The sequence below is a fragment of the Octopus sinensis genome, linkage group LG8 (genome assembly GCF_006345805.1).
Source record: "Octopus sinensis linkage group LG8, ASM634580v1, whole genome shotgun sequence".
In the NCBI taxonomy this organism is placed as follows: domain Eukaryota; kingdom Metazoa; phylum Mollusca; class Cephalopoda; order Octopoda; family Octopodidae; genus Octopus; species Octopus sinensis.
In genome coordinates, this window is record NC_043004.1 from 14,901,510 (window position 1) to 14,917,159 (window position 15,650).

The 15,650-nt window shown below is 32.3% G+C and overlaps 1 protein-coding gene across 15 annotated transcripts in view; it reads right to left on the minus strand.

The window, feature by feature from the left end:
* LOC115215203 (protein lev-9) overlaps nucleotides 1-15,650 on the minus strand; it is a 731,789-nt gene that overhangs the window by 255,401 nt on the left and 460,738 nt on the right. The window lies entirely within an intron of this gene.

Genomic DNA, 15,650 nt, shown 5'->3' on the forward strand with positions numbered 1-15,650 from the left:
ACAAAAAAACAGAAATCAGAAAATCCTCTCAGAAAACATACATTTAAAGTAGTCTAAATTAATGGAGGAACGTATGTGATAATATGTATTTCTTTCCTGCATTCATTAATATCACTTACAAGTACAGCATTTAGAACGTAATAAAAGAGAAGGCTTCGCTGTAAACATGTTTATAAAAGCATCGCTCTGTTTGATGTGTACGATTTAACTTTCTCGATACATCATGATATAGCGCTAAGGAGATTTAAATATGATATTCAACTATATTAATATATTGCAGCCTTACTCATAAATGATTACATGACTGCATGTTTAAAAATATATGTTTAACAACTTACCTAATCCAGGTATATAAGAAACGGTACGCAAAAGTTCATATGCACACGAATACGCGCAGTCTTATGAATTGACACAAATATGCCTCTTGCGCATACACACACATACACACATGCACACATATACACCCATATATATTCCTTGCGCCCTTTTAAAGACTAGCCGGGCTCATGGGCCCGGTTTCCCGATTTCTATGGCGTATGTGTTCCACAGTTGGACGGGACGCCAGTCCATCGCAGCGTTACTCATTTTTGCCATCTGAGTGGACTGGAGCAACGTGAAATGAATTGCTTTGCTCAAGAACACAACGCATCACTCGGCCCAGGAATCGAAACCACAATCTTACGATCATGATGCTGTCACCCTAATCACTAAGCCACGCGCCTCCACATGTATATATATATATATATACGCAAATCTATGCATGTATGTGTACATATATGAGTATAGGGTGTATCGCTCTGAATATTAGCGTTTCAGATGCTGGACCAAACGAGTAATTCACATACTAACTTACACTGTATGAGACTGAGAATTGCCATCTAATTTTTCTTTTGACATATTGCTTCCATACATGCGCAGGGGTGGTTGCGTAAGTTTGTTCCCAAGGAAATGATTCCAAGTTCGGGATCACAGCGAGGTATCTTCGGCAAGTGTTTTCGACTACACCCTGGAGCTGATCAAATCCTTGCAAATGGATTTAGTAGACGGAGATTGAAAGACGCCCATCGTGTGTATATTTATGCGTGTATAAGTTTACGTCTATTTGTGTATGTCATTCCTACCACTATTTGGCAACAGGTATTGGTGTGTGTACGTCAGTATAAATTAGAGTTTCGGAAAAGAGAACGACAGAAAAACGACCACGCTTTAAAAAATAAGTACTGAGCTGGATTCATTCGATAAAATTTCCTCAGGGCGGTGCCCGAGTATGGCCACCGTCTAATGAATGAAACATGTAAAAGAATATAAAATACATATTCAGCCTGGCTTTAATATTGTTACTCTTCTGAATAAATAATATACACCTTTGAGAGAGTTTCTAGAAATAACATTTTGCAAGATCGATTCATAAATGTACATTCGGTGTGTGATTATGGTAAAAAGCAGATGCCTATAGTGTACAGATATCAATGTTTAAAATGTTTCGGTTTGTACTCTATTATGCTACTAATTTTATGAAAATCTCTTGCTGCTTGTCAATGGAATCTTAGGAACAACAATAATCAGAAATCATGTATGTACAAAACTTATGGATAACACCATATACGGAGGGCTCCACCAACTTATAAACTAGAACGTCAATAAAGATATTTTTCAATATGTTTTTTTTTTTGTTATAGCATGTCATATAATAATCCCGAAGCACACAATGTTGCAATGTAGAGCTAAAATCTACTTTTCTCCGTCCGATTCAATTTCTTAGCAGCAACGGTAGCACGTAAAATAATTACCTTGCAATACCACAACATATATCATGAAATAGCCCAAAGCATTATGTAAATCACAGTTACATGTACAGAAACCTTTCCTCTCACTGATAAGATTGAAATTGGCAATCAAAAGACAGCATTTGGCACGTGATGAAATAATGTTTACTTCAATATTAATAATTGAACTCCCAAATATAATATACCTACATAACATTGAATGGATAATTTAATAGATTAACTTATTTTAAATCTATTTGCTAGTATTGGTCAAAGAATGTTATCGAAACATGTGCTTAGACATAAATGATGTTGCATTCTTTATAGCAGTAGAGACTTATCTACGGATCGAAAATGCTAAATATAATGCGTCTGCGTAGGTGAGCGTCTAAAAGTTTGTTCCTAAAATCTATGTATTGAAAACCTTAAATGACAGGCTAATAACACAGGATGATTCTAAATACTTTTAGACATATCATAACTCTATACAATAATACATTAAACACACACACACACATACACAGATGATGAGAGGATGAGACTGAGGTAAGAAATCAAACAGCTAAATGTCTGAGGACAATTGACATATTTTAGAAAATATTGTTATAATGTATATATATATATATATATATTTGCATATAAATATGCATTTTGTTAGTAAATTCATGCATTGATGTATGCAAATGCGCACACACATGTACATACAGAAGCATGTTCAGATATATATGCGTGGGTGTGTATGGGGGGGTAGTGTGTATGTGTGTACGTGCATGGTGCGTGTGTATGTGTGTGTGTTTCTGTTTTACCACGCATAATCATATGAAATTTTGTTCTCCATCCTCTTCCAATTACTTAAGAGATATTCTGCAGTAGCATGAAACTGTAGAGAAAGGAACCTAAGAAATCTAACATATTGTAAACCTATTTATAATATTTTCAACTAGATAATGATTCATTTGACCCATTTTTACATTCTCGTCTAATATGTTAGAGTAGTTTTAATAACTTCACTATTCGAGCATATTACTTTTTTCAATTTCATCCAGATAAATAGTAAAACTTTTTCGACATAAAAATCAATGCAACATAGTGTATTAATAATTACAGTTAGTGCATTTTCAATTTGTATAACTTTCCTATATTATATTCCTGTGCCAGACAGACTACCTTACAGCAACGCACAAACTCAGAAATTTGATTTTGAAAAGGCTTTATTTTTTGCTACAACAATATTTTTATCTAAGCCATTTTCAATCTTTGTTTCCGTATTATATTCCTTTCCTCAAACTTTTGAAGCCCGAATGCATATAAAATTACATTATTAACATTCCTTAATTTTATATCATCTATGCACGTTCTCCAACAGACTTACTAATCACCTTTATTTTTTAGATGTAAATTCATAAATATAGCCGGATTCATTCGTTGGCTTCATCTCTGCATATATTTTTTAGACGCCTAAGTCCAAAACAATAACTCTTTATTCAGGTTATCTTCTCCCTAACCTATATTCCTCAAAATATTTGTTATCTGAAGATTAGCATGTCATGTTTATTGTTATATATTTTAATATATTCATGTCTTTTTGACACGAATGCCGTTTATTGTTTTTAGAACAAACATTTTAAGTTTCCATATGGAATTTCGTTTACCATGATTTTCTACTGGCATCTGAATATATTTTATGTTTGATGCTTTATAGCAAATATCGTGTAGTTTGTCACTTTTGAGTTCAGTTCTGCATCTTTATTAATAAATATTTTTACGTGTTTTTTACACATCAAAATATTTTCCCTTACTACACCATTTGTTCACTATTCAATTTTGCACTTCAATATCCCTAGCCAATATAAGTTATTTTTAAAAATTTAATAACACTTCTGCTCTACATATTAAAAATTGCTTTCAATAACAGCTGTTAATTTACATCAGATATTATCTATGAAAAGTTATAAAAACACAGGTAGTAATATCTATTCAATCATATACTTACTATATTGTTTTAACCCTACTTATTAAACTGAATTTTATGCACTTAGTTTCTGTAATAGAATTAATTTTATATGTATCCATGAACTTCAATCTTTTTTATTCCACTATTAATAATGTTACTCCTATTTACGTATAATTTGAGTGCATATGAATTTATCGGAATATGATTGTTTACAATAACACACAAAATTGTTTATTAGCCTTTTCAATTTTATTAAATAGATTTACGCTGTTTTATTCGCGTTTAATTTTTTAATTGTTAGCATATTGCAGTTTGCACGCAGGAAGGAAACTCCTAATTTTCATCTTAAAATTCTCATCACCGAAAACTTAATTATTTCTATTCCAAACACTATCAGCACGGGATCCTTACACATATACTGAAATATAATTAAATTAAATTAATACTGTATAAATTTCTCTTTATATTGTAAATTCCACTGCTTATTTAACTCAAATATTTTCCAATAATACAAAATATGTCAGATCATTGTTTTCTATTAACAACGTATATCACATTAATAATAATAGACTTATATACTATTGAATTTCCTTATTGTCTATTCTTTTTTATATACGTACACTTATTTCGCTATTAGAAACAGTTAATCATGCTACGCAAAATCTATAAGCATTAAAATTTTAAAACTATGCTTTCTTAGTTTTTTTTTTAGTATTCTTAACTAACGGATACACACGTTTTCAAATTTTTCAATTTTCCTTTCACACGCGGACGCTTTCACGTGTTCATTGATTCAGCCTTGAATACATCATAACTCTTCGTAATTTTGTTAGATAAAAAGTATATTTAAATACCACTATATTTATATATTTCTAAATACCGCTGTAACATTTTTAGAAAGTAAAAGCCTAAATACATTGCATCATACGTTAAATCAAAATTTTAAAAGCAGTAATAGATGACTATATACGTGCTTAACCATTGGTTCACTTTATGGTATTTACAGTTAAATATTTGTGGAGATATCGGAAAACCGATTTGTGGAGATATCGTATCGTTATGAATGCAGATATACAAAGATAGAAATATTTCATATTGAATCAGAAGAGGTACTGCCAGAAATAACAGAAATGTTGGAAGAAAGAGAGAATGGACGTCAAGTAACGTTTTAGATCAATAGTTTGATAAAGTGAGATAGATCAGAAGCAAAAAGAGAAAGAAATTGGATAAAGTGAGGCGTGTAAGGAAGTAGCAATCTGTAGTTAGAAACTTATTTGTTTGAAACAATAATTTCAAAAGAGTAACGTAGTAAAATATTTATATTTAGCTATGTATATAAATTTTACTTTTAAGGAATATAATAAAACAAATATATAACTTTTAAGATAATAGATTTCAAATTTTGGCATAAGGACTGCAATTTCGAGGTAGGAGTAAGTCGATCACAGTAACCCCTGTTTTGAACTGTTACTTATTTTATCGACATCGGCAGAACTGGAATTCAGAAGATAAAGATAGACAAAATGCCGCAAAGCATCTTTCCAGTGTACAAGCGGTTCTGCCACCTTGCCACCATATATTATTATTCATTAATTGTCCATTTATGAAATTAATTGGAAGGACAGTTTCTTATTACTTTATTGCCCACAAGGGTCTAAACATAGAGGGGACAACCAAGGACAGACAAAGGCATTAAGTCGATTATATCGACCCCAGTGCGTAACTGGTACTTTATTTATCGACCCCGAAACGATGAAAGGCAAAGTCGACCTCGGCGTAATTTGAACTCAGAACGTTACGGCAGACGAAATACCGATTAGTATTTCGCCCGGCGTGTTAACGTTCCTACCAGCTCGCCTTGGCAGGACAGTTTCTGTTTGAGCTAAAAACAGGAAAGGAGGTAGATGCCAAGACACTTTCTAATCTTTCCAAGTTTAGTAGGAGTCAAGATGTAATCCCTAAGCTTGAGGTCTGAGCCAACTTATTGCACCAGGGACCTTATTTCAACAGGCCCGTAAGTGGTCAGGTGGTAGTGTTAAGGATACGAGTTTAGTAGCATAAGGGGTTTAAGTGAATATGCGACAAGAAGTTTGCTTCTCAACCAGATAGTTCCAGGTTTATTCCCACTGCGTCGTAACTAGATCAAGTGTCTTCTAATAAAACCTCGCGTCACCCAAAACCTTGTGATTGTATTTGCTAGACTGAAATTTAAAGAGGCCCGTCGTATATATAAAAATATGTGTGTGTGTGTGTGTGCGTACGTCTGTAACTTTCTGTCTCAATTTGTCCCCACCATCGCTTGAGAAAATGTGTTAATGCAAGCTTGCAGTTCGGCTAAAGAAACAATATGTACTAGTCTTAAAATAAAGAACTATGGCCAACTAAATCTTTCGATTAAAATTCTCCAATTGGCGCCCCAGTATGACTGCAATCTAGGGACTGAAACGAGTAACAGAAAAGATAAAAGAAGAAAGAAATAAAAGAAGGATATTTATATTTCTAGAATTAACATGTTCTAAGTATGGATGAGTACTCAGATCGCAAACGTGCCAAGTCGACAGTCTTGAAAATTATGTGTATAGGGTTCAGAAAAAGTAGACACAAGAAGCTAAGAAGAGACGTGGAAGGTAAAAGAAAACGAGAGGTTGAGAAGCAGTAGGACAACAAAGACGAAGGCAAAACTAGATAAAAACTAACAGTATTTCATGAATGACTGTAGACTGATGGTAGGTAATGTGCAATGTAATTTAGACAGATATCGACTTAAAACATTTCATAATTTTACTAGTATTATATATTTAATGTTGGAGCTCATAATACATTACAATTCGGAGTTTCTAATCGGAGACTTGCAGCCAGGTACATGCAACCATTTGCTTATAGTGAGCATCAACAAACATTGAAATATGTTGGTCTGATTGGCAGAACTGTTAGTCCACCGGGTAAATCTCATTAAGTACCTTCCCTGAAACTTTAGGAGTTCAAACCTTGCAGAGCTCGATATAGCCTGTCTTCCATCTCACTCGGTTGGATAAAGGTGACAGAATAATGAAACCTTTACTTCTAATGCTTTTTCTTTTTCTCTTTTTCTCACACTTTCATAATAATCTACACATGGTGAGAGCTTCAGGAGGGGCTACTAAAAGAAATATCTTTTGTCTCTAATTCACAGAAGACTTTTTATTGAATGACTATTGAATGTATTCAAAATTATGCAGTCTAACCGCTATAATATGAAATTATCAGATTGCGAGTGTATACGATTCCCCCCCCACACACATACATTTCTTATGTGCGTGCTTGTGTGTGTAAACTGATGTTTTGCGTAGAGCATTCATTTTTTTAATGTAAAATAGTTTATCATTGTCAATATTAGTTCTAGATCAGAATAATTACTTTCGATTGTTTAAACATATCCGGTTTAATATATCTCAATATAAAACTGAAAGGCTAATGCTGAATAATACTTAAATATATAAAACCCCATACATTAATGATGACAAATTCTTCCACATATTTACATTAATATATATATATATTAAATGAGTATTTTAAATTTTCATTTATCTCAGAAAACGAGAGTGGTGGTGGAATATTGGCCAAATAGTATAAAATAGCAATAACATAGTTATTCATTGTTTGGTAAGACTGTGTGTATCGTAGCGTAAGCCTGGTTTATGAGAAAATAATTATATTGATATTCATAGAACACACGTGAATAAAAAAATTCTAAGTGCTAAAGGAATTAGTTGATTTAGCTATGATACTCAAGTACATACCTCTATCAATAAACCTTTACTCAATTATTAGAAAATTTAATTTTGCAATGACTTATTTTATTTTTGGAAAAATATTTACTATCATAATCATGCTGTAGTTTATAACTTGGACAATCTAGTAACTGTTACTTTGAGATGTTAACTTAATGAATTTGATATTCCGCTTATTTAAAGAGAACGTGAGAACAAGGCTGTATTTTTCATGTACATTCAAGAAGTCGTTGGGGCGTCGGATTTCGAATAAGAGCGTCTCTGTGTCTGAGGTCAAATCCCGCCGACACTGAATTGGATTTAATCTTCCGGGGTGATTAAAATGTATCAGCTTAAAGCGCAGTATTGTATGTTGGAAATATGAATTACAAATTTTGTTCCGGATCTTTGCGTTCAGTAGTGTAACATCAATCAGGTAGTTAAACAGTCGCCCTGTATAACATCAACATCTGGTACACGTGGTACATTTATCGACGTTCATCCAATACTGATTGTCCCTCTCCTCTCCTCCCACCCTTTCAGAAACCTTTTAATTGTTTCATGTGTACTGCAACTTTTTCTGATTCAAATACAAGACGGCCAAAGTAGAATTCTCTAAACTAAATTTATTAGGGCTGTAAATAAATACTTTGTCAGGAAAATCACCTTTATTGTCATTAGAAATAATGAATCTAATTCTGGAACACTTGTGCTAGGTTAAAACTAGAGTTGCTAGTTCTCCGTGCAAGCTGATTTGTGGTACCTTTCTAATATTCTTTAAAAGATCCTTAACATGGAGAAAACACAACAAATGCAAAATAAAGTGTTTCTTACAGTACACAAACTAAAGTGCATGGATTATATCAACATCAGCACTTCAAACAAATTCAGAGAGATAAAAAGAACAATTACGATATGCAAATGCCGCATTTATACAGGTAGCAAAATTCTTGTGATATTTGTTTGAGTAAGCAAATAGTGAACCCATGGTGGATGCATAAGTTGAGCTCAATCTAGACCGTTGACTTTTCATGTGTGTAACGATATTTTTAATGAATTTAAGAATATGGAAAATAAATGTGATGCTGAAAATTTTACATGAATCAAATTCACAAAATAGAAATAATAATAATAATAATAATAATAATAATAATAATAATAATATAATAATAATAATGATAATAATAATAATAATAATAATAATAATAATAATAATAATAATAATAATAATCTTGAGTTTAGATCTACGAATGTTTTCAAAGTACTTTCTGTTTATATTTAATTTTATTTCATATAACATAATTTTTGATCCACAAAATGCCAAAGATGTCTTATGTTGAAAGTAATTGTAAATACGACTAAATAGCCGTTAATTTACAGTATAAACTCAGTCTCGTGGCCAAAGATATAGGATTCGTAAGTCTCATTAATGATGCAACCAAAGACTGTCAGCTGGAAAAGTTGTTAGAGTTTCGTAAAAAATGTTTTGCGGTATTTCCTTCGGTTGTTTATGTTTTGAGTTCAAAACTCGTCCCAGTCACCTTTGCTCGTGAAACGATCAAGGGCGATGAAATATTGTACCAATAAAGGAATCAAATCAGAAACCATTAACAATGCCGCACATAAAAATAGAATGTTCTAACGTCTTCCATAAAAAAGTATTGCATATAGTCTAGTCAAAAGAGGATTACACTTCTTAATTGTGGCAGAATCGTTAACACAGCGGGCATTTGAGTTAAACAACATTGATTGATTTCAAGGAATACTGGAAAGTATCTTATATTAATGTTGGTGTTCAGTTACATTCTTTCATTAAAGTAATATATATATATATATATATATATATATATAGATGTGAATAAATGTGTGAAGAGTTCAGTACAAAAGTCGGCGAAAGAATGTCTATTGTGCTTCTGACTATACCCAGGTATGATTAAGTATTCTGGTATGTATATATTAATAAGTGCATGCATACGATGTGGAACTTAATTTGTTACTATAAAGACTTTGTTTGTCGATGTAGATTAATTTTAAATGTTCTTTGTTTTTTAAGAGTCGAAATAACAAAGCCACTGAGTTACATTGAGAATGTCATCTCTGTGCATATTGAAATGATTTTGAAGTTTAAAATTCTTTATTGCTAGTTAATATAACTTAACATAAAAGCTAAAATTCTTCAGAAGTTATACATAAAAGGTAAGACTGTGCAGAATTTATGAAGCGGAAATTAAAATTTGGCAATTTCTTTCAGGATAAATATCAACAAAATCCAGCTTGACGTATGTTATTTTAAATATGATTATCGAAAATCATTTCTTGTTCAAGAAACCTCCAAAACATTTTTTCATATTGCTGGTTTTTTAATTGTTTTTTTTTTATTGTTTTTTTTTTAGCAAGGTTTAAAATATTAACAAAGTTTAAAATATTAACATTTGTGGGTTTTCAGTATTCGCAATCAACATATGCTAAATAATTATCTGTAATCTGGTCATGTCATCGATTGTGGTATTTTATAAGAATATGCTTCATCTACTACAATGGCGACAACAGCTAGTTTTGAACAAACTGATATATATATACGTGTACCCTTAACGTATTTCTCGGGGAGATTCAGCGTGACACAGTATGTGACAAGGTTGGCCTTTTGAAATACAGGTACAACGGAAACAAGAAGAAAGAGTGAGAGAAAGTTGCGGTGAAAGATTACAGCAGGGTTCACCCCTCCCGGCCGGAGCTTTGTGGAGCTTTTAAACACTCAATAAATGCTTACAACACCCGGCTGTAACTGTCAAAGTCTTGGGTCTTGACACAGATTTATCAAATAAGCTGTCCCTAAACTTATAGTTCTCATTCATGAATTAGGAAAATTGCAACTATATCAATACAATTATCGCGCTTAGTGGCGTTTCGCCAGGCTTTACGTTCACATACCACCGGGGTCGACTTTGCCTTTCATCCTTTCGAAGTTGATACAATAGGTACCTGTTGAGCAGTGGGATTGATGCAATCGACTTGGCTCATCACCCGAAATGGCTGGTTTGTGTTCAATTTTGAAATCAGTATTATTATCAGTTTTCTAATAGTCACCAAAGTACGAACATACCACCCAGCAGTCAGATCAGTTCCAAATGCCATTACACCTTTTAAAAAGTACGCTACGGATACATTAGGCTTAGAGCAACACGCTATGTATGCAGTTGGCTTTGACAATATGTGTACATTGCCTGGATTTATTTGATTAAGCAATTTAATCTTAATCTGTTTAATTGACGAGTTTTTATATCGGTCTTATAGCAAATAAAGAAATTACTGGGAAAATCACTTACTTCGGTATTTTGATTAAAATAGGATTTGCATACATATGGTCAATTGGGAATTTATGTTTATAATACGTGATAAATTATCTGCTTAATTTGCACATAAATATGCATGTGTTTGTGCATAATCCATGTATATGGGTATGATAAACAACATGTATTTTTGGAATGTAATTTGGGGAAACTATCCAAAATCAGGCTGGTGCTTAATTGATGGTAATTTATGTATTCTTTGCTCTTCCTGTGCATTTGACGTTTTGGGAAATTAAGGTTGTCAATTAAAAACGCTGTTGATAACTTTAAAAATGTTTTGCAATAATGTAAACACAATGATTTTAATATAAAGAAATATTAATTTGCTAGTTAACAATCTAATTAATTTTACAAACCTTGTCTTGTATTATATTACGGTACGTGAAATATGCATGTATACAGTATGCACAAAATAATTACGCTGATAGGGAGATACTTAGATGATCGAATGTGCAAGGAAACCGCCTTAAAAAATATCACGGGATTAGATATGCTTCGTGTATGTGTATTCTTACTGTGATGGAATAACAAGATTTGAAATAGACTAGACGTATCCTGCAATGGTAAAGGACACTATAAATTGCAATTTTATGTGTAACCTACTTTAAATGTAGCAGGCTACAGCAAATACTGCCTAAAATAGTATATGTGTTTGTTTGTGTATATGTGCTTGCGTGTTTTTGCGTGTGTGCGTGTGTTTGTGTGCATATTTATGTATTCTCTTCCTGAGTCATAATCTTAGACGAAGCATTATGATGTGAGTGCAAACCTCAGTGTTTAGATTCCATACCAAGAGGCTGAGAGCAAGAAACGTAAAAAACTTTAATTATTCCCAGGTAATTATTTGTACGAGTTCTTTTTCTCCAGCGAATCTTAACAAATTGCTTCTCAACTATTTCGTTGCCACATCAATGGCCCTTATCTTGTATTCTCTATTTACTGGTAAATGTAACACTGATATCGAAGTTTCGAGGCAGCCTTAATACAATTCCTGAAATGATACAAAGTATGTTGACAACGAAACGCTGGTTATTATTTTCTGTACTTGACAAACCGCTAAGCAATTATCAAAATATAATGTGAAAAGTCAACACATACCATATTACTAAAACCAATTATCTAAGTGCCACCGAAAACACTATTTCGAAATCGAGGAAACAGAATTTACAACCGTAAATAGAGACGTACATTTCTGTCCAAACCATAAAAATAACAAACAGAAGCAATACCAATGCAATTCTCAACCGCACTAAAATGATTGAATGCAGACTATAAGGTTGGGAAGATCTTCAAATTTGATGGACAGTAGAAATTTGAGACTCGTAAAGAAAAAGAAAACAAAAACACGTCAATCAAATGTAAATACTGGATCATTCGTGGTCTTCTTTTTTTAAAACACGTTTACACAAGTGCAAAACTTCACATACATCCCAACCACGCAGGAAATCTTTCTCGCTAGGTGATTTAGCCAGATAATTTGATTATACATAGTCTTCCGCACAACAATCACATGCCTTATATTCCTTCCTATGTGCAGCTATAGACCCATATTAATTTTAAAATCTATTCTCTAGGCAAGCAGTTGCAACTGTTTTAAAGCCATAATAGAATATTTTATAATATATGAAAACAAAACCATTGTATCTGATATACTGAGAGTTTCATCTACTAAACTTTCTTCTTCCAGTCATATTGCTATACGATTAAAAAAATAGCATTGTATTTCACAGAAGTAAATATACAATGAAACGAAAATCGACATTTCGAGAAATGCTATTGACAGTTGTCAGCGTTTGCAGGATTGATGCTTTGAAATTAAAACTAAGTATCGTTTGAAATATTTTAGCAATATTAAGCATGTTTCATTACTGTGAAATAGTTTTGATGAAATGCGTTAGAGAAATACTATTGAAACTTGTCAGCGTTTTGATTTTTGATAACCATCTTTGAGATAATATTGTTCGGAAGCTTTGAAACAGAAATAATAGACATGCATCTTATCTTTTCACAACTCGTCTTTCTTTCTACCCTCTCCTTTCACTCTAGTCAATCTACATCATCCTCATGTTACTCTATCAACCTGTATTTGACCTATATCATTTATTATTCTCATTTTACCATTGATATCATTGCTGTAATTAGCTTTAGTTACTTAAACGAAATTCCACTTCATCAGTTATGTTGATAACTGTTCCAGTGAGACTTTCTACTTTTCTGTTTTCAGTCAACTCTTCTTCAGATTTCATTACAAAACACCCTAATTTAAAAAAAAGTCATCTGTTTTTCTCAGTCACTGAAGCTATTCTATCTTTGGCTTGGCATTACTACTTTGGTTCGCTACATTCAATGCTGTTTATGAACATGATAGATCGTTAGTTACTACACACATTTTTTTCTCCTTGTTTCTCTCCTTGTTTTTTTTCTGTGTATCTTTCTGTAGAAGAGCGTAGGCTCGAAACGTAATAGACTTTTTCTATTCCTGAGCGCTATACTAATACATCTGTTTGTTTGTACACCACCTGCCTTCGACTTTTGTTTATTTTCGTAAACTTTCTCTTTATATATATATATATATATATATATATATATAAATTAGTGTAGATTTAAACACAAAAGAGGTGACCCTAACAAGACACTTTACATGCTAGATGCAACAGTGAAAATCCAAACCACGTTTAAGTGCAATTTCGAAGGGAATGAAAAATAATAAACATTTGCCATTCTTTGTTGCCGGACTTACGTTTCGAACTTAAATTAACGAATAAAACAATTTGCTAGGTAACCTAGATTACTCTTTGCACATTCAGATTCATTTTCATTTGGGTTTAGACACTATTTAATGAACATATAGAACACAAAATAAAAAAAGTTAACAGCAAAATAAGAAGTTATATGTTGAGAACGTGATTTTCATATTGCATACTGTATATATTAATTTATCTTGAGACATATCGTCATCTGCAAAACAAAAAGGATGCAACAATTTATACTATCGCCACACGCCTTATACGAAACTACTGATGTGAATAAATATGATGAAAATAGCCCAGTTTCTCTTTAAAATCTAAATAAATGTGATTCACTATTTCAGACATAAATGCCACTGAAACTGAGACAGAAAAGTCACTATAAATCACCAGAAAATGATAATCGATTTCAATGCAGTGGCTGGCTGAGATTCGGTTGGTTTCAGCATGAAAAATCGTAATCAGTAATCATAAACACTCTGCATAATGTATCTTTAATTTTTATGCTGTCTTCAAGATAATGTATCACCAATTGCATTATCTGAAGAAACCCGATCTACATCTAATATGTTTACTGTAGCGCTCGAAAACACTGCTATCATTTGGAAATATACAATACATTCAATGTTGATTTCACTGGCAGTGGGAACAGAAAATAAAACACATCTACAAACTGTACATCGCTATTCTTATAGAAACGACATATGGCGATGTATATGTATGTTTGTGTGTCTGTGTGTGTATACGTGCGTTTATGTCTGTATGTGTGTTTGTATGTATGTATATCATGTCAAGTTTATGTTGTTTTACATAGTTGAATTACTTCGATATTTTCAATATCAGTGTTCTTTACCAATGTGCTTTACAATTTTTCTGGCATATCTATTAAATGTTGAATTCTCTGTTTTGGGTACTAAGTTACCATAAAATATCACCAGGACAGTTTCAGCAACAAAAGTATGAAAATTAGAAACGGCACATTATATCGGAGAAATAAAATTGATATTAAATCGAAAGAGAAAAACCGGTATAGATATGTGATATAAAATAAATGCATTCAACTTCTTATTTGTAACATAAATGTTAAATTAGAGAAATACGTGTATGTTTCTCACTTTCCACTGAAATATTTCCTGCTTACATACTCATGACTACATCATTTTTAATCACTATATTTTTCAATAAAATAGGAACCTGAAGCATGGTAATATGTCTGTATCACATACAGATTGTAGTTTTAGATATAAATGAAAATATGCAAATAAATTCGTAAGACTATAACTTAGGTGCACTAAATATTTTCCAGCCTGCATGTATAATATATGCGTGTGAATGATAGTATGTACGAATCTATACATGCGTACATACATACATATAAATGTATAGGTATATACATATCGGTATATATACATATGTATATATATATATATATATATATATATATGCAAACATGTACAAACATACACACACGCACGCAGGCTAACACACCCTAGACACATACACAAAACACGCATACATGCACACACATACACTCACATACGTACACACATATACGCACGTCACACCTGCACATACATAAATAACAACCATTCTTCGTGTGTTTGTGTGTGTGTGTGTGTGTGTGTGTGTGTTTGTGTGTGTATACATATATCCGTCTGTTTGTGTGCGCATATCAAGTGTTCAAATTAAGATATAAAAGGAGTCTCTATGTATTTCTAAATATGTATTTATGTACGTACATATTTAAACAGTCAAACACTCTTTTCTCTAACATTGAATATGCGAAGTTAAATGTGGAACTATCTAATGTGTGTATGTTGTAGACTGTTTGTGTGCATGTGTTCATGTGTGTGTACGTGTGTGTGTGTGTGTGTGTGTGTGAGAGAGAGAGAGAGAGAGAGAGTATATTTGTGACATATATAAATCAGAGCATGTATAAGTATTTCTTTTCTGCCACTAAATGTTTTAAACATGGTTTTACTTTAATATGAATTATTGTTTTTTCTAACTAGTCTATCACGTTAATTCAATTAAATTTATTAATCATTTCAATTTATTAACACATTTCATTCCCATGATAAACG